General features: G+C 38.8%; 1 long non-coding RNA gene across 1 annotated transcript; it reads left to right on the top strand.

Moving 5' to 3' along the window:
• The first annotated feature begins 545 nt into the window (after window positions 1-545).
• LOC139134666 (uncharacterized) lies at window positions 546-8,540 on the top strand. Its single transcript, XR_011552827.1, has 4 exons — window positions 546-812; window positions 4,039-5,129; window positions 5,746-5,775; window positions 6,557-8,540. It is a non-coding gene; the product is annotated as an uncharacterized lncRNA (long non-coding RNA).
• Window positions 8,541-19,129: the final 10,589 nt, after the last annotated feature.

Raw genomic sequence — 19,129 nt, forward strand, 5'->3', positions numbered from 1 at the left:
GTTCACCATTTCTACTAAAATTTCCCAAATGTGTGGCGTTCGACGGCCGACTTGAGTTTTGCAGAGCTGGAATCGCTGGCTGAAATCTAGACCTCTAGCGATCAATAACAGTCAAATGACAAGACAAAAGAAGTCCTTTCTACCGATGTATGAATTTCATCGTTCTACTCCAGTATATAGGTCGTGGAGACCTTATAAGGTGAGCTCAGATAATGGCGCTTCCATTTGTAGATGATTCAGAATATTTCCCTCATGAAGACAATAAAATGAAACTGGTTGTTGTAAGATCAAAATGCAAATCGACAAAATATTGATATATTGTGGTAAAAAAACTTGAAAGCGCTACTTCACATGAACTGGAAAAAATGCTAGTTATGCGCATGTCCTATTGTTACCCCCAGGGATCAAATGGTTCAACCTTATACTCCAAAATATTGTGAGGGCGTTCGATGATGTCAGAAACTATAAGTGTACTGCAGTGTTATTTAGTGTGAACAACACATGGTTGCCAGTCAACTAAACCCATACACTCTCAATCACGAACGCGCTCCGTCAACCCACACTCCAAATTCTGTCTCTCGGACAAAAAAAAGTTTTATTCGCTGAGTTGAACGTGTACTTGGGGTTGTACGAAACTTGTCTCGTTAATAGCCAGGTCCGACAGACATTTCGTTGGCATACCATATTTGGAATACAAGTTATCTTTCATCGGTTTACTGGAGTGGTGTTCAATCCTGTTCCTGACGGCATGAAGACATCTGACAGGATTTTCGCGTTAATAACTTTGATCTCCATCGCCTGGACCAATGTCAGTAAGTAGAAATGTGTATTTACGTTCAGTGACACAATGCAGTTCCAAAACTTCGAATGCCCGGAATACCGGAGGGTAATGCTTATTTCAAAATATGTGTTTAAACGTGCGCATAACTGTTGTCTATGCAACGCAACATTTGCAAGAACAGAATTTACTTTTATATCGTTATAAAAAAAACAAGACATTTATCTTGTTTTATAATTGTTCACATTCCAGTAACACGATTGGAACTAATTTGGGATAACTGGATCTTCATATTTTTCAAATTTCTCAAAAGTGTTAGGTGCCGTATAGCTGAATGTTGCAATATTACAAATTACTCATAAAAACAAGTGTCTGACGTAAAAAGAAATGCAGACGAGCTTACATAATACAGGTTAAAACGACCCTACTTCACCATCCAATTATCCTAAATTAGTTCCAATCGTGTTCAGTCTAAAAACTCCCGGATTTAGTATTTGAAACCGGCCACCGCGGCCCGCAGGCTACGCCCGTACTAGCAGCGAGCGCGCGTTGGCATGCATGTCACTATTTTGGAGGGAAAAAATGTTTTCCCTGTTGCGAGGGGAGACGTTCGGGTAGGGGTGCCAAGCAAGAATTAAACAAAATGTCACCAGCTTTTTAGCTATAGACGACCCTATTGAACGATTTCACTTTTTGTGTAAATCTGAGTCCCTTTCGACTGAAAAGGCGGAGAATGGCATGCTATCCAGTCAATTGTACATGAAATTAGACCTACTTAAGGTAGAATATGCCTCGGGGACAGATATTCGGGGTCTTATAACTTTTACAATTCTTTTCAGATCTACCACTTGTGGGGGTTCACTTTAAAGCTCTTGGTGTAAGAAAACTTTTCACCGGCATAGTTTTTCGAAAATCAAAAATTTTATTTTTTCTGCATAGTTAACACAGGGATGGCGGCCATTTTGAATTTTAAATTTCGGTAACTCTTGGGTTATTTGTTTTTCTGGTACTAAATTTGCACGGTGACCCCCGATTTTATTCTCGACTTTGTAAGAGAATGGCTGAAAGTTTCATGAAGGAAAGTTTGAGCAAAAGTTTAAGTCTTTCACTTTCGAAGTGCATACTCCCTTAAGTACCAAATGCATTTTTTGTGCTAAATGTCCTTTGGTCCACTAGGTTGCAAAAACTTAATTTTTAGGTGTACAGTCATTGAAATCCAAATGACGCTTGGGGTTTTGAGGGTGATATTGTCTCCGACTGTCTCTAAGGTAGTTCGCGCCTATAAATTGAAAGACTTAAACTTTCGCTCAAACTTTCCGTAAGAGAACCTTAAAACCGTTAAATAGTGCCTCTCAAAATCAAGAATAGAAGTCAGTGGTCACCCTTTAAAATACGGTACCAGAAAAACAAATACCCTGAATATTTCCCGACACTTGAAATTCAAAATGACCACCGTTTTTGAGTCACACGGTATCATGGTAAATTTTCGATTTTCAGAAAAATGAGCCTGTAAAAAGTAATTTGACAGCATGATCTTCAAAATTTGCCCCCACATATAGTGGTTTAAAATTGCACTGTTAAAGTTTGAGAGTCCGAATATCTGTCCCCGAGGTGCAGTCTACTTTAAATTTCGCTGAACAATGGTTGGTACAGGACAATATGTGAAATTCTGCCATTTGAACAGTGCCCTCACCACAATACTCGATATCTTGGCGAAAGAGTAGTAGCGTTGTTGGTAATTCAAGCATCGTTCGCCAAAACGCACATAATTGCACCGTGGAATAGAAAAAAATTAACCAATATCTACCAACACTTGAAATTCAAAATTGCCGCCATCCCAGGTGACATGTACGTACGTACGTGTGAGGAAAAATTAAATTTTCGTTTTTCACAATTCTTTCGTTTAGGGGGGAGGGGTAAAAGCTTATTTCGTTTTGTGTGCGTCAAAATCGCATAAGGATTTTCTATTATTTTCGAAGTGCGACTTTGCAGCGAGAACGCAAAACTACCTTCGCATTCATCGAGAACAGAATAACCACAAAATACGGAGACAGAAAAGAACTAAAAGACATGAAAGTGAAATAAAAACTTGTATGGTTTTTCAATGTGAAACATGTATATGTGAAACATTTTCCTACGTGCGAAATACACGTGCCCTTCCGGTATTTTTTCATGGGCGTGCGGATCGGAGAGGTGCGTGTGGGTTTGCCAGACACGGCATCATAATACGAAATTGATTTCGCATAAGAACTTTCGTTTTGAGGGGGAGGGAGGGAGTTTCAAGTAAAACGAAGGAATTACGTTTCTTGTGCGTCAGCTTTTATTATCGACGGCCCCTAAGGTGAACCCCAATAAATAGTAGACCAGAAAGATATTGTAAAGCTATTGGAAAAGTATTAGACTCCGAGTGTCTCCCCCCGAGGCGAATTCTACCTTTTAAATACTGTATGTGGTTCAAGTCTTGGAGTGCCGCCAGCTTATTCGTGATCGTCGGGGGAGAGGATGGTTACAGCTGCTGTACAACAGCTCGAGGTTTTGCTAGCCCTGCGTACCGTGCTGTGTGTTCCCGGCGTTTGTGGTGGAGGCCGTATAACGCCGGGAACACACAGACCTGTACGCAGGGCTAGAGGTTTTGCCTGGGTATTTGGGTCGGACGGCAAAACCAGATTTTTGCCGTCGGACCCAAATACCCAGGCAAAACCTCGAGCTATTGTACAGCAGCTACGTTGTTCAATGACTGAGCCTCATAGTCATGACAAATGACTGTTTGCCTCGGGGCGCGTTTATCGAATGTCAGCGTAGGTCTTGAACTGTGACAGCAAATAATCACCTGACCGTGGTCAATTACATGTAAAACGTTGTGGGGTGTTTGTCGGGGAGTTGCCACTTGACAGAAACCACAGGAGCTCTTGAGGGCGCCACCTATTGCATGCGACTGGACGTTCACCCCTTTCACAACCATGGTTTGGCCCAACCCGAACTGTTATCATGCAATGGTGGTTGTGGACCCGTTCATAGGAATTAGGATGAACGGGGGGGGGGGGGGGGTTGTACATCCATGATATATCTGAGTAGCCCCTATCACCAGTGAATGCCGTTCTAACATACTGATTTCTACTAATCCTTCGGGGAATGTGCCTGTACACGGGTCCCATGGACCAAAATCTGCAACGCCAGACTGATTTTGGTCTGGTTTTTGAGGGTTTTTTTATCTGTATATATATTTTTTTGTTTTCGAGTTTGTTTTTTTTTATTTTCAGATGCAGAATTGACGATTAAAGAAGACTCGTTCGTCATCATGAGTCTTGATTCTTTGACATTCAGCGCTCATTATTACACCACATTTACATTCTCCTTTGTCGTCATTACCACAGAGTGTCATAGACAGAGTGGCAACACTTGCATGCCTTTTGTTCCATGGTCGTCTCGGTAGACTATTGGCTTTTCATATTAAAATGAGCTTAAAAGGTGTTAAACTTTTTGGAGGCTTGGTTTGTGGTTGATAATTACACGAGATTATGCGAAACATACGACGAGATGGCATCGTACTGCCAGTCGCGTAGCAACCATAGTTACTTTGTGAGCTCTCAGGCCAGAAACACTGCCTCACGCCAATCAAAACATAACACGCCAGCAGTTTCATAAACATGTCCTTTCTTGGCGCACGTGTAAAAGACGGTATGACTGACCGTAAACCATTGAGTAAAACCAGACAGTATCGATAAAAGACTTTCAAATTTGGTTCAAACCCACTCATTATATATTCATAAAAATATGAGAGGAATTTTTAAAACGGTAAAATCCACTTTCCTGAAGCTCAAAACACTCCCGTTTTCGCCAGCACGTCAATTCCGATCAGCACCACACGACAACAACAACACAAACTTTGCCGAACATTCTTTCGCTTAACAATTGGTGAAAATCCGAAAATTACCGAAGGGTGCATGGTCGGCACTCTTCGAAAAAGAGAGCCAAGAGCTTCGTGAGGCGAGGCAAACACGGATTGCTTACGTAACCGCTTCACGCCTTAAACAATAGCTGTTGCCACTCTGTCTATGATATTACTCTGTCGTCATTACCGACCAAGGCAACGCGGAGGAACTCACTCGCACAAATTGTGTATTCACAAATGATTCTTCATTCGGCCAGAACGTACTCATCTCGCCGTTCACGACACCCCTTGGACCCTCCTCCTATCCATTCACCGTGCCAACAGGGGCTGACGGGCTGACCCTCACCAACTTCACCGCCTCAGTGAAACCTGACTTGGACAACTGCCATCTGTACACAGTTATCTGTATAACACCGGAGGATATACCCACCTGTATTGATATCACGGAAATGAAAAATTGTAAGTACTTGTTTTGCAAGATCAACCAAAGCCGTGTTTTGTATAATGTCGTCCACCATCAAACGCAAAAGAAAGATCACAATCACTTGTCGTCTTCTCGGCACGTTTTGAACGTGTAAATATTTTTAAGTCTTGCTTGGATAGAATGAAAAAAATCTTTAACAAGAAAGTGATGAGAGAGACTCTGCCAGCTATTCCGGTGATAATGTTTACATATGATCGTCAAATTTTCGTTCTACGTTTGGTAAAGGTTTAGACATGTTCCAATTCTAGGTAAATGCACAGTTGTAAAGTCCATAGGGCAGACTGTGCTTGGTTTCTCAGACTGATACTGATCTGAAATGCATATCAAGCAAAGAACAACACATACATACATACATACATACATACATACATACATACATACATACATACATACATACATGCATGCATGCATGCATGCATGCATGCATGCATACATACATACATACATACATACATACATACATACATACATACATACATACATACATACATACATACATACATACATACATACATATTTGCTGTTCTATATCGAAATTTTCTCTACTCAACAACCTCTGTCATCAGTTTCCACTATTTACTATTTTTTCAGGCGATGCCACTGAAGATCCGAATAAGCAAGGTAAGTTGTAGCTGAGTTATAATCATTGTTCAAATGTGTGTGTAATTATTGTGTGCGCCCTCATTGGTCTGTCTGTCTGTCTGTCTGTCTGTCTGTCTGCCTGTCTGTCAGTGTCTGTGTCTATCTATGTGTGCAGAAGAGACTCTCTTGCAATGGTCTAATTGATACAATGAGAAATTTCTTGATATCGGAAATTTCGATCGAACAGTTTCAGGCACAATGCTTCTATCAAGATACTTTCTTTCATGAAAAGATTTTAAATTTCTAGGTTTCCCGTTAAGTTGAGAGAGAGATGACCTAGGAGATAACGATATTGGCAAATTTATTGTTCTATTAGCTGCAACTTTTGATTGTATATTCCCCTCATTTTCATTGTTTTCTTTGTTTACATCATTCTACTTAAGGTAGAATGCGTCTCGGGGACAGACAATTCAGACTGTCAAACTTTTACATTATTATTGTTGCCTGCCACTTGTTGGGGATCCTTTGAAGCTTATTGAGTAAATACAGTTTTCGCCGGATTAGTTTGTTAAAATCAGGAATTTTATATTTCCCCATAAAGCTAACACGGGGATGGCGGCCATTTTGAATTTCAATGTTAGTAAATAACACTTTTCCCCAGTATTAAATTTTGTCCTATGACCAGTGAATTTCTTTCTTGATTTCGAAAGCGAATAGTTTTACAGTTTCTTTACTAAAAGGTTTAGCAAAAGTTGCAATCTTTCATTTTTCAAGATACAAACTGCCTTATCTCGTATTTTGTGTATTTTGTTCTCCACAGCTTGTGGTGGCAGCGACACTCCATTGTCGGTTGGGATATTTGTGGCCATGGCAACTGCCCTCACACTGTTCAAATACGTCACTGGTCAAGCGTAAATAGTTGAAGTCGCATGTGTAACACCAGCTGAACATAAGTGAGATGTTTGTACCAGATGTTTATTGGTTGTGGCAGATTTTAATTTTTTTATTTCAACAAGATATTCGAAGTTTAGTTAAGAGAAGGATAGGCATATCCTTAAAATGTTACTCTTTAATTTGACTGATGCGTTGTATTTTTCATAAACTCAAATATCACCATTCATACTTCGAAAGATAAGTCGCCTGGGATACTGTACGATGATGATTCAACGATTTTATCTTGAAGTAACTGAAGTAATGTGCATAATGTTCAAGAAACAGCTGTATTTGTCGTTCTTTGTGAAAGTAAAATATTGTCTCGCAATCACTCTTTGACCCAAATAATTTCCAAGATACCCTGATAGGTATCCAGCATGCAGTTCTATAAAAATAAAATTGTATTTGAAATTGACATTTTTACATTTCATTAGTACTGCTACTATAACTGCACATGGCTTATATTGGATAGACCTTTCACAATTTAAAAGTTCCCATTATGAAATATGAAGGCAACTATCCATGTGAATACAATAACATATGGATGAACTTAGAGGTCTTCATACATTACATCAAATGATGAGATGATGTGACCTACACTTGACCTTTCAGACACCTAATAGCAGGGAAAGACACTTATTTTTTTGTCCACTTGCCCTTCGGGCAAGTGGGGGGTTCAGTTCACTTGCCCGAATTGGAAAACCACTTGCCCAGTATAAATTACGTGTTTGAAAAAAGCTAAAACATTGGTTTTTTATTTCACTCACTTTATTTTGAAAATTATGTTATCATGAGAAAATGTCAGACATTCTCATGGGGTTCTCTTCACACTTCTAAGCGTGCTGGATGGCTCATTTATATTCCATTATTACTAAAGCCCCATCCTGTATCTTTTAGCATTCTTTATGTGATTTTACTTCTGAACTAAAACAAGTTTTTGGAATTTGCTCTTTGAGGGGTTGGAATACAAGTATTGTTAACTGCCCAGTGAGACTGCATGTGCAATTTTGAACAAGAAAAATAATAAATATGGGCCCAAATGTAAAATGGCACCCCATGCAAATATAGCAAAACCAGTGTACACCGTGCATATATGCATTTGAATATTCACGGAAACAACAGAGTAGTCCAATGTAATGCATAGTGTTGAATGTTTTCAACTGGGACATGCTTTGTTTTCTTTTTAGTATGGTGGGAAAATCATAATAACGGTTAAAATGTAAATTTACATGTCCAATTTTTCACTAAAGAATGTTTTGTAAAGCTGTAAAAGACTATAAGCTTATCCTGTAAATGGGTAGAATTTAAAGAAAACCAGAGAAAATAGGAAGCCTTTTTAGGTCAACAAATTTCAAGATTTACAGCTAGTGGGGCTTTCATATTCATAGAAAAAATTCTAACAGTTCATATGTTTGTATGTTTACTTTCTTGGGGCTTAATGTACAAATAATAACAGCCATTTCAATTGTACCTTCAAGGTCTTTTTGCTTTTAAAAGTTTTAACTTATCTATACAGAAAGAAAAAATCTGTAGCTATAAAGGAATGTTTTGAAGCTTCTGAAAAATAATGTACTTCTTTGTCATGTTTTTACTGTGCTTATATCATACACCAGCCCTATAAAGTTTGAATTGCCATTGCACTATACCAGTATCCTATGTTTTTCTAATAACCTAGGTGGTCTTATTATTGCTCATGCGCAGACTAAATAGAATTAAAACCAACAACCTAAGGCGTCGGTGTTTTTCAATGTGTGTAAAAGCTGAATTTCTCGATGTCAAACTCGCTCCAATTGCTTCTTGACAGTCATTTTAGAATGGGAAAATTCACAAACAGAGAGGTTGGTCGCCACGGACAAGTAACTTTTGGCTTATTGACCTGAAAATTAAGTCAGTGTTTGTTGAAAATTCAAAGACTTGACCCGTTGACACCAAATATTGCTCATGACTTCATTGCATGCGGTCTTGCCATTCACTGTCCCTCAACAAGTTAACATTGAAGAGTACGTTTTAGTAAAAGTCCAATTTTATGTGGTGATTTTTAACCACTGGACTTTATTTTTACATTATTATAAAAGTTCATACAAAGCACAAAAACCGCTGTGTGTTTCTTTTTTTACCGTATCGACATATTGTGAGACACCGTAACTTCACAGTCAATGCAATGAACTTTGGTGAACGTACGTCCCACCAGCTGAACAGCTTTTTCATATGCAAAATCAGCGTACGGTAATTTACGGGTACCGGTGTATTGTTTGAACTGGATTTTATTGACAGCGATTATTATATATATGATTCTTTTCGTCAACTCTTCATGCAATTTTATGAAAAATCTTATGGAAATGTTCACAATGACATAATATGATTATTTTTGTTGTTTAAGTCCATGTTCCCTCACCAGAAAATCGCTCTCGTGAATTAGATTTCTACTATTCTAGGTAATTATTTTTTTCACTTGTCCCGTCGGGCAAGTGGCATCGGAGGTTCACTTGCCCGAACGCGACTTTCACTTGCCCCGGGCAATCGGACAACCCTTAGTGTCTTTCCCTGCCTAAGTTCTCCTTTTTCCTTTATATTATGACTCTGTTTGTGAAAATTTTCTTTGAAATTATGGATTTTACTATCAAACTGCGTAGTTGCAGAAAAAATTTTGATTCAAGCAAAGTAGGTAAAACTTGACAGACTAAAGGACGAACTGGACTCAGAGGCAAACCCAAGCCTCAGTGTATTTGTGTATCGAACAGCAAGAATGTTTGTTTTACTCACCAGGGAATTTCTAAATTTGAAGAAAGGAGAGTAAACTGTTTCAATGCATTGCAACTTTGTAGGAAGGAGGGTAAACTGTTTCAACATCTTACAACTTTTATCATTAGTTTGCAATATACTGCGTAATGTTGTGGTTTGTTTTTAACGCAACTTCAAAGATCTGGTGCAAATTAGCAGCAAAAATTACCACACGATAGAATGTTTGGTGGCAAATTGATACAATTTTGTGGCAATTGCTATCATTGCCACCGATTATTTTGAACACTCAATTTGTGCCTGCTGTAGTTTTCTGTTGTGCTGAGGAAGCAGTCTAAAAACTCAATTGCCACAATGTTAGCCAACTGGAATTTTTGTAGCAATTTTTAAATTTTCCGAAGCATTTGGCTAATTGGTGATCAGGTAACGGGAGCCCTGGGTAAGACCGACATAGTCCATGCATGGCCAGCTTGACTTATCTCGTGATCAGAGTTGGACTAACCTGACGTTCGGGAAGGTGGTGTTGACCGTCTCCGTCAGTGAGATCAATAGCTTCACTTCTATCGTTTGACAGGGTCACAGGCTCAAAACTGGGCCCTGAACTAGTATCTGTTGCTTGAACTGGGCGCGATGTTACTGGCTCATACGCGTCATCACTGCTTGTGTCAAATATAGCCGTGCAATCCCATAGATGTGATCTCAATTCGCGGATCTTGAACTCTTTTTTACATCCCATACACTTTTCCTTGGCCTCTGTAACATCGACTGCCGATTCAATTGGTGTTGTAGTTAAATTTTTCTCTATAGGGCGGATGTATATTTTAGCCTGGCCACAAATTTTTCCGTAACGCACTCACAGACCACGAACAATCCACAATCTTTAGTTTTCTCCGTGCCGACCTGGCAAGACATCATTTCAAAACCCCCACAACTTTTAAGCTGAGGAAATCCCTCATCCACAGAAGTCATTTTCTCTAGTACCGTCTCTTCATCATCGTCTGCATAAATCTGATTTTTTTAATTTCAAGGCCCGCATTGTTTAGAATCACCTTTCCAGGCATGGATGCTGCTCTTACTGTATTTCGATCAGCTAAACACAAGAATGTTGCAGTCCACGATTGAACTTTCTGTTTGATGTCTCTCCGTGTTCGCCCTCGTCTGACATTGTTTACTGCGGAAATACGACTTGGAGTGAAAAGAAGTGTCATTTCGCGAGATATATCTCGTCTCAAATTTGACCGTAGGCCTGCACTGCTGGTAGCGATGGGATCACTAATACATTTGCCTCTTCCGCCGCACTCTCGTCCGGTGCGTACAACTTTCTTTCACACTTTAAGTGTGAAAGAAAGTCCGGAGTCTTGAACGATCACCAATCGTGCTCACGTCAAGACGCTTTAACTGCCCATCTGATAATGAGATCACTACTTTAGGATCGACTCGTTCGTCTACGAATTTCTGCAAGAGATTTCCGAGTCCCAACTCACGTAGAATCCGTTCCATCCTTGAGATTTGAGTGATGTACCCCGCAAGAACTCATGCGTCGGGCAAAGCGAATGAAAGTTTGCGCCCTCAAAGAAAGTGTCCGAACGCAGCGCCCTCTATAATATATTGGCCTTTTCAATTCATATATTGCTGTGATCTAACAATATATAAGCATTACTTAATCATATACTGTTATTGAATCGTAGTATAGGGCATTGTGTATTCATATATTGATGTCACCTAAGTATATATTAACGGTACCTTATGATATATTTACACCACCTCATAATATAAAGGCGTCATCTAATCATATATTGACACGACCTTATCATATAAAGGCATTCCTAAATCATATATTGATGTCACAAAATTATATATTAACGGTACCTTATGATATATTGACACCACCTCATAATATAAAGGCGTCACCTAATCACATATTGACACGACCTAATCATATAAAGGCATTCCTAAATCATATATTGATATCACCATATTATATATTAAGGATACCTTATGATATATGGCACAAGCCCACTCATTCACTTCCGGGTTCGTTACAGTGCAGACCTTGAAGTTTTGATATCTGCATGGATGCTTGTTTAGTTAGAACTTTAACGTCAAGAATTTTTGTAAAGATATTTTTCTGCCTGAATCAAAATGCAGATTGTTGTGAAACACCACAGAGGGCGCTATTTTCATCGCTATCTCAAAATTTCCGTGGACTTGCCCACACGAAAAATTAATCAGTAGTCAAGCTGACATTGACCTAACACCTGTTAAGAGGATTCGTGCCGCTGAATGTTTTAAAATAGGAAAATCAAGCTCAACGCTACTGTGGTGGCCTATGGGAAATTAATTTTTGGTCTTGTGCCATATTGACACGACCTAATCATATAAAGGTATTGATGTCACCCAATTATATATTAAAGGCACTTTATGATATATTGACACCACCTCATAATATAAAGGCGTCACCTAATTATATATTGACACGACCTAATCATATAAAGGCATTACTAAATCATATATTGATGTCACCCAATTATATATTAAAGGCACTTTATGATATATTGACACCACCTCATAATATAAAGGCGTCACCTAATTATATATTGACACGACCTAATCATACAAAGGCATTACTAAATCATATATTGATGTCATCTCATCAAATACAGCAAATAAATCTCAGAAGGCAGCAACGGCGTTCCATATAAATGGGCTAAAGCAAAGTGAACTTCATAATCGGCTATTTTGCAATTTTCGTCTGCCATTTTGGTTTTATGACGTCAACATGATCATTTTGTAACGTAAATGGGCTATTGTACTAAGCATAATGAACTTCATTATCGGCCATTTTGTAATTTTCGGTTGCCATTTTGGTTTTATGACGTCATCACAATAAAAATGTTGTACCAATTATATGTTTCCTTCGTAATTTGGAGCGTAAATTTCCGTTTAGGCAATAAAATGCTGAAAACAGCTTAATAAACAATATTTTAACATTATCAGGCAATATTACGGCGGACATTTTGAATTTTGTTGGCCCTTTTGGCTTTATGACGTCATCATAATTGATTTGAGTCAATTTAATATTTCATTTATAATTTGGGATGTTTTGATGCATTCAAAAACATTGAAAACTGCCTTAATCGTATTTTAACATTTTAATGAATATAATGGCGGCCGTTTTGAATTTATGACGTCATCGAGCCTTTACGGTGGCCCAAATTTTTGTAGCAATAGCTAATTTTGATCTACACATATATGCGAACCTCTGTAGCAAATTTGGCACTTTTGTCATCCGTGTAACGATCTTGCTGTGTTTGTTGCTAAAACACCTGACTACTTCAAGCGAGTGCGCACAGGCCACGAAAGGTGATGTAATAAATTTAGACATGGAAGGCGTGTCAAACAAAATTTCATGTTGCTAATGCTTTAGCGATTCTAAATAACCAAACAAGGCGTCAGGGCTGTACAGATTGTTACGTGCAGAGAAAACGAACAAAAGGGTGAACTCAGCAGTTAACGTTTAAACAAAATTTATTACAAAATAAAACTAATTGCTAAGTCAGGGATAGAGTACAAGCTTTAAAAGTGTACAGACTACTTATCTCAGCTGGGACGGCAGAGCTCCAGTCTCAGAGTTGTAACAGTCAGTCGGATGAATGAACAGTCCTTTGGCTTGCAGGCTTGAAACTGCACAAAGTTCACAGTATAAATCCAGCGTTGGCAGTGAAGGTCTTGAAAAGTCTTGAGAATGACTACTGCTGGAGTTTAGTAACACACAAGAGACACGATCCCAAAAGTCTGACTGGAAGCTGTGCACGTCCCTTTTATAAAGGCATATAAGAACAATCTAGAACTTTTATTGACATGCTAATTACAGTTCTAAAATTATCTCCCTTACACAACTAATCAACTTTCCAGAACATTCCAAACATGACTAATTGAATTCAAGGTTGTGAGGTCATCAAGGGCAGTGACCTTGGGAATGTTCTAGACTAATTGAACTCAGGTCATGATGAGTGTGGGGGAAATGACCTACATAACACACCCCCTCTTCAAAAAAAAGAAATTTTTCAAAGAAAAATCTTTCTTTTACAAATGTAATCTTGAAAAGGATTTAAGTACTCAAATTTTGTTTTACTCTAAGTAAAATTTCTTGAAAGTGAACAACAATAAACTCTAAATACGAGAGAGACAGTCTGCAATTAATTGTCTCTGCCTTTGATATGTCTAATGTCAAGATTAAACTCCTGTAACATTAAACTCCATCTTAGCAATCTCTGATTTTTGCCTTTAAATTTCTGCAGAAAAACAAGAGGGTTGTGATCAATATAAACCACTATTGGCCGATTTGAAGAAGTAACATAAACTTCAAAATGCTGTAAAGCTAATATCAAAGATAAACACTCTTTTTCAATTGTAGAGTAGTTTCTCTGGGATTTGTTAAATTTGCGTGAAAAGTAGCAAACAGGATGTCCCATGACTATCTTCTTGCAATTTGTTGTTGAAAACTTGAAATGGCACTGAATTTGGCATAAAGTATGCACGGCAAAGTCCGGTTATTTTTACTGAGTTCGATAAAGTCATTGTTCGGCAAATACTTGGCTTCCTCCTGGAGATATTCCGCTTTCGCAGGATTCAGTCCGTCTGGATGTTGTTCCACTGGATTACTGTCGCAGACATCTTCGTTGTGGTAGATGATGGTTGTCCTCGTTGGAACATCTTGAAACAGGTGTTTATATTCATGGAGCAGTTCTTTCACCTGTTGTTGTTGTTCTGGCTGGAGGTGTGCCAACTTTGTAGACTCCAGCTTCTCCAGGATTTCTGAGTTCTGAAGCTTGACCGAGCCCAGCTTTGAGTTTAGAGTATTTTCACTCAAGTCAGTTTCAGTATCACTATATTCATAATGGCCAGAACTGACGGTACTGACAGGCTGAGTTATAGTAGGATTATCCCTATCCAAATATGGCTTAAGCATATTTATGTGACATAGCTGCTTTTGTTTTCGCCTGTCAGGTGTTATTATGATGTAATTTAAATCACTCAATTTCTTATCGATTAGATTGGCCCAAAGTAACGAGCATGGAGTGGTTTGCCAGGAATTGGAAGTAGAACAAGAACTTTTTGACCTGGTTCAAACTTCCGTTTTGAGGTGTTTTTATCATATTTGATTTTCATTGACTGCTGAGATGACTCAAGTTTTTCTCTGGCTAATTCACATGCTTTAGAGAGTTTTGTACGAAAATCTGACACATATTGCAAAATATTCAGACAATCATCATCGTCTGATAGGAATTTCTCTTTAACGAGCTTAAGTGGGCCACGGACTGTATGTCCAAATACAAGCTCAAATGGGCTAAAACCAAGAGACTCCTGAATTGACTCTCTAACAGTAAAGAGCAGAAAATGAATTCCTTCATCCCACTGCTTCTCTGTGTCAAAACAGTAGGTCCTAATCATGTTTTTCAAAGTTTGATGAAATCGCTCAAGAGCACCCTGACTTTCTGGATGATAGGCGGATGACCTATACTGTTTAATGCCTAGCTGATCCATTACTTGTTGAAAAATTCCAGACATAAAGTTGGAGCCTTGATCGGACTGGACACATTTAGGGAGGCCGAATAAAGTGAAAAATTTGACTAAAGCTCTCCCTATAGTCTTTGTCTTTATATTTCTCAGTGGTATGGCTTCGGGGAACCGAGTTGATGTACACATTATTGTCAGCATGTACTCATTTCCTGATCTTGTTTTTGGTAGGGGCCCAACACAGTCTATTAGTATCCTACTAAATGGTTCTTGAAATGCAGGAATTGGCTGTAAAGGGGCCTTTGGAATAGTCTGATTTGGCTTTCCTACCATTTGACATGTGTGACAAGTTTTACAGAAATGTGCTACATCCTGCCTGAGATTAGGCCAATAAAAGTGACTGAGAATTTTATGATAAGTTTTCCTGACTCCTAAGTGACCAGCCCAGGGCGTTTCATGGGCCAGGCGCAATATTTCAGCACGGTAGGGCTTTGGAACCACAATTGATGTTTTATAGCCCAATTGTCATCAACAAAACATCTGGAGGTCTCCATTTACGCATGAGAATACCAGACTTTGTATAATAGGAAACAGAGCTATCTGAAGTTTTACCTTCATCATCTACCCTGTCAAACAAAGACAAAATATCTGGGTCTTTGTGTTGTTCTGCAATGAGATTTGATCTAGAAAATGTCTGACTTTGGTCAGCAGAAGTTTTACTGGAAGTTTCAAATCCACGAGGGATAACGGAATGATCCATGTCAAACACCTGACTGAGAAAGGTGTCATTTAAGTCAACATCTGTGACATTATTTTTGAGAGTATTTTGATTCTCGGAAGTTTTCTTTGACATGGCTCGAGTAATAGCACATGAAGGAAATAAATCGGGTATCTCTTGTTCAATTGGCTCTGGATCCTGATCTAAACTAGGATTATCAGTCACAAGTGGATTAGTAATGACCTTGTCCCCAGCAAGGTCGTTTCCAAGAAGAAGGTGAATCCCTTCAAAAGGCAAAAAAGGCCTAATACCTACAGCCACAGGTCCAGAACAAAGTCCGAAGACAAATAGACATTATGGAGAGGAACAGGAATGTAGTCATTGCAATCTACCCCCTTAATAAGAACTTTAGAACCTGAAAATGACTTTTCAGAAAACGGCAGGGTATCTGCCAACAAAAGAGACTGGGACGCCCGGTATCTCTTAAAATTTTGACAGGGTTAGCGGAAGAAAAATCACTAGAAAGTGATATAAAACCATCGTGAATAAATGGTTCGAAAATACCCATAATGCTATCTTGAGAAGAATTGACCTTGACCTCATTAATTGGGGATAAGAGGGATTTAACCTCAGAAAATGTGTTGCACACATTATTAGACTCTAATTGAGTTGATGAAGAAATAAAGCCGGTGGGCTTAGATCCACTTTGACCACTTTGACCTTCACGTTTTCTTCTCAATTTGAAACACTCTGACATTAAATGGCCGTCTTTCTTACAATAATTACAAGAAAGTGTACCAAACTGTTTTTCAGGAGATTGAGACTTGGGATCTGATGATGTGGGAGTGTTACTTGAACTCTGTGAACTGTTGTCATTTGATTTTCTACTGTCCTTTGAAAAATTCTTGGATGAAAAGGAGGAGTTAAATTTACCTGCATTGTTTCTGTAGGAAAAGGACTGGGATGGTTTGCTGAGAAATGAAGATTTGTGGGTCAATGAATAATCATCGGCCAAACGTGCAGCAACCTCCAATGTATCTGCCTTTTGTTCATTGATAAATGTCTTGATGTCACTCCGGATGCACCTTTTAAATTCCTCAATCAAAACAAGCTGTCGTAATTTGTCATAATTCTGACTGACCTTTTCCGAAGAACACCAACGATCAAACAGTTGTTCTTTTGTTCGAGCAAATTCAACATAAGTTTGATCCTTCACCTTCTCACAATCCCTAAATTTCTGACGGTAAGCTTCAGGCACCAACTCATAGCCCTTGAGAATTAATTCCTTCACAGAATCATAATCTGAAGCCTGCTCTACTGACAACTGAATGTAAATTTCTCTGGCTTTACCCACCAAAGCACTCTGCAAAAGCATAGACCAGGACTCCTTAGGCCAATTCAGACTCTGAGCAATTTTCTCAAAATGGAGGAAATATTTATCAACATCCTTTTCTTGGAAAGGGGGAACTAACCTGAAATGCTTAGTGATGTCAAACTTGTCTGAAGGGAAGAATTTTCCTGACTGTCCAAGCTCTAAACGTCTCATTTCTAACTGTAGTCGATGTTCTTCCAATTCTCTCTCCTTTTCTCTCTGTCTTTCTTCCATTTGTAATTCTTTGTCTTTCATTTGTAATTTTTCCTTTTCTAATTCCAATTTCTTAAGCTCCAAATCTGCCTGTATTTCTAATTCTAATTTTTTGAGTTCGAAGGAAGACTCAGGCTCATAATCTTTTAAGGCAGACTCTTCAAAATGGCCAGAATTAACTAAATGTTTTGCAATCTTGAACTGATTTCTCGCTTGCGCATAGATCTTTTGACATCTACTTTAAGGAAATTTGCCAGTGCTATGAGGTTGTCTTTTCTGAGGGAATTAAATGTGTCCTGATCAAGGTCATCCATAATTCGTCTGGCTTGAATTCCGCCATGATTGAATTTCGCTGAGTTCACAGTATATAGTAGTTTTTGAAAAGGTAGGCAAAATGTTGTCAAACGGCTCAAAATATTCGTCTCCCGGACGAGCCCCCAATTTTGTTACGTGCAGAGAAAACGAACAAAAGGGTGAACTCAGCAGTTAACGTTTAAACAAAATTTATTACAAAAATAAAACTAATTGCTAAGTCAGGGATAGAGTACAAGCTTTAAAAGTGTACAGACTACTTATCTCAGCTGGGACGGCAGAGCTCCAGTCTCAGAGTTGTAACAGTCAGTCGGATGAATGAACAGTCCTTTGGCTTGCAGGCTTGAAACTGCACAAAGTTCACAGTATAAATCCAGCGTTGGCAGTGAAGGTCTTGAAAAGTCTTGAGAATGACTACTGCTGGAGTTTAGTAACACACAAGAGACACGATCCCAAAAGTCTGACTGGAAGCTGTGCACGTCCCTTTTATAAAGGCATATAAGAACAATCTAGAACTTTTATTGACATGCTAATTACAGTTCTAAAATTATCTCCCTTACACAACTAATCAACTTTCCAGAACATTCCAAACATGACTAATTGAATTCAAGGTTGTGAGGTCATCAAGGGCAGTGACCTTGGGAATGTTCTAGACTAATTGAACTCAGGTCATGATGAGTGTGGGGGAAATGACCTACATAACAAGATCCAATGCCAATGGTCTGTCAGTAGCATTAAATCAGGTGCAGCCAATGAACAGTGCACTTTTCGAGGGGTCCTAAAGATAAACTTATATTGTGCAGGACAAGGTAATTAATTAGCTTTTCATAATTTGCCCTCCAACTGAAAATTTTTCGACTTACCCTCCTGCACTCAAACTTCATTTTTACCAGCACTGGCAGCAGACATAAGTAAGGCATAAGTACTTGCCTTGTGTACCCCTTCCCGGAAACACCGTAATGTTATCAATAGGCTCAACTTACCCTGTTCTCGTTTTACAAGTAACTTCCACTCTCCTCATTTTTCCTCAATCCCGGTCCCCAGGCCAATCAACTGAATTCTGCCCTGCCCAACAAAAAACTAAAATCTGCTCCCTGCCAGGTAAAAATAAGCCCCGGCCCAAGCAAAATTAAAATAACCCCTGCCCTCAAAAATTGCTCCCGGAACATTTTTCGATGAATAGCTCCGTGGTTGCGTCTGTTAATACGTCGGCTGTTAGCTGTAGTCTGAACTCCGCAGCGCTGTGGATGTATTATTGAAAGTCGACAACAAACAGTCAAGTGACGAAATTTTAAGGGTATCTACGGGCGGGATACGTTCCACTGCAAACATCAAAAACACTCGTATACGATGACGTCAAAAGGAGAAAAATACCAGGGGTTTTTGCATAATTATGCAATCGTCCAACCCGAGGTCATATATATCTTTATCCTTTCCCATTCACACACAAAGACACACATTTACGCTTTTAGACAAAGAACAAAAATACTAAAATTTCAGAACATCAAAATATGTGTCAGCAATGGTGTGCATTGTGGTCATCATTTTTATCATCTTCTAAAAAGGTCATCAACACTTCCTTCGAG

The sequence above is a fragment of the Ptychodera flava genome, chromosome 6 (assembly GCF_041260155.1).
Source record: "Ptychodera flava strain L36383 chromosome 6, AS_Pfla_20210202, whole genome shotgun sequence".
NCBI lineage: Eukaryota > Metazoa > Hemichordata > Enteropneusta > Ptychoderidae > Ptychodera > Ptychodera flava.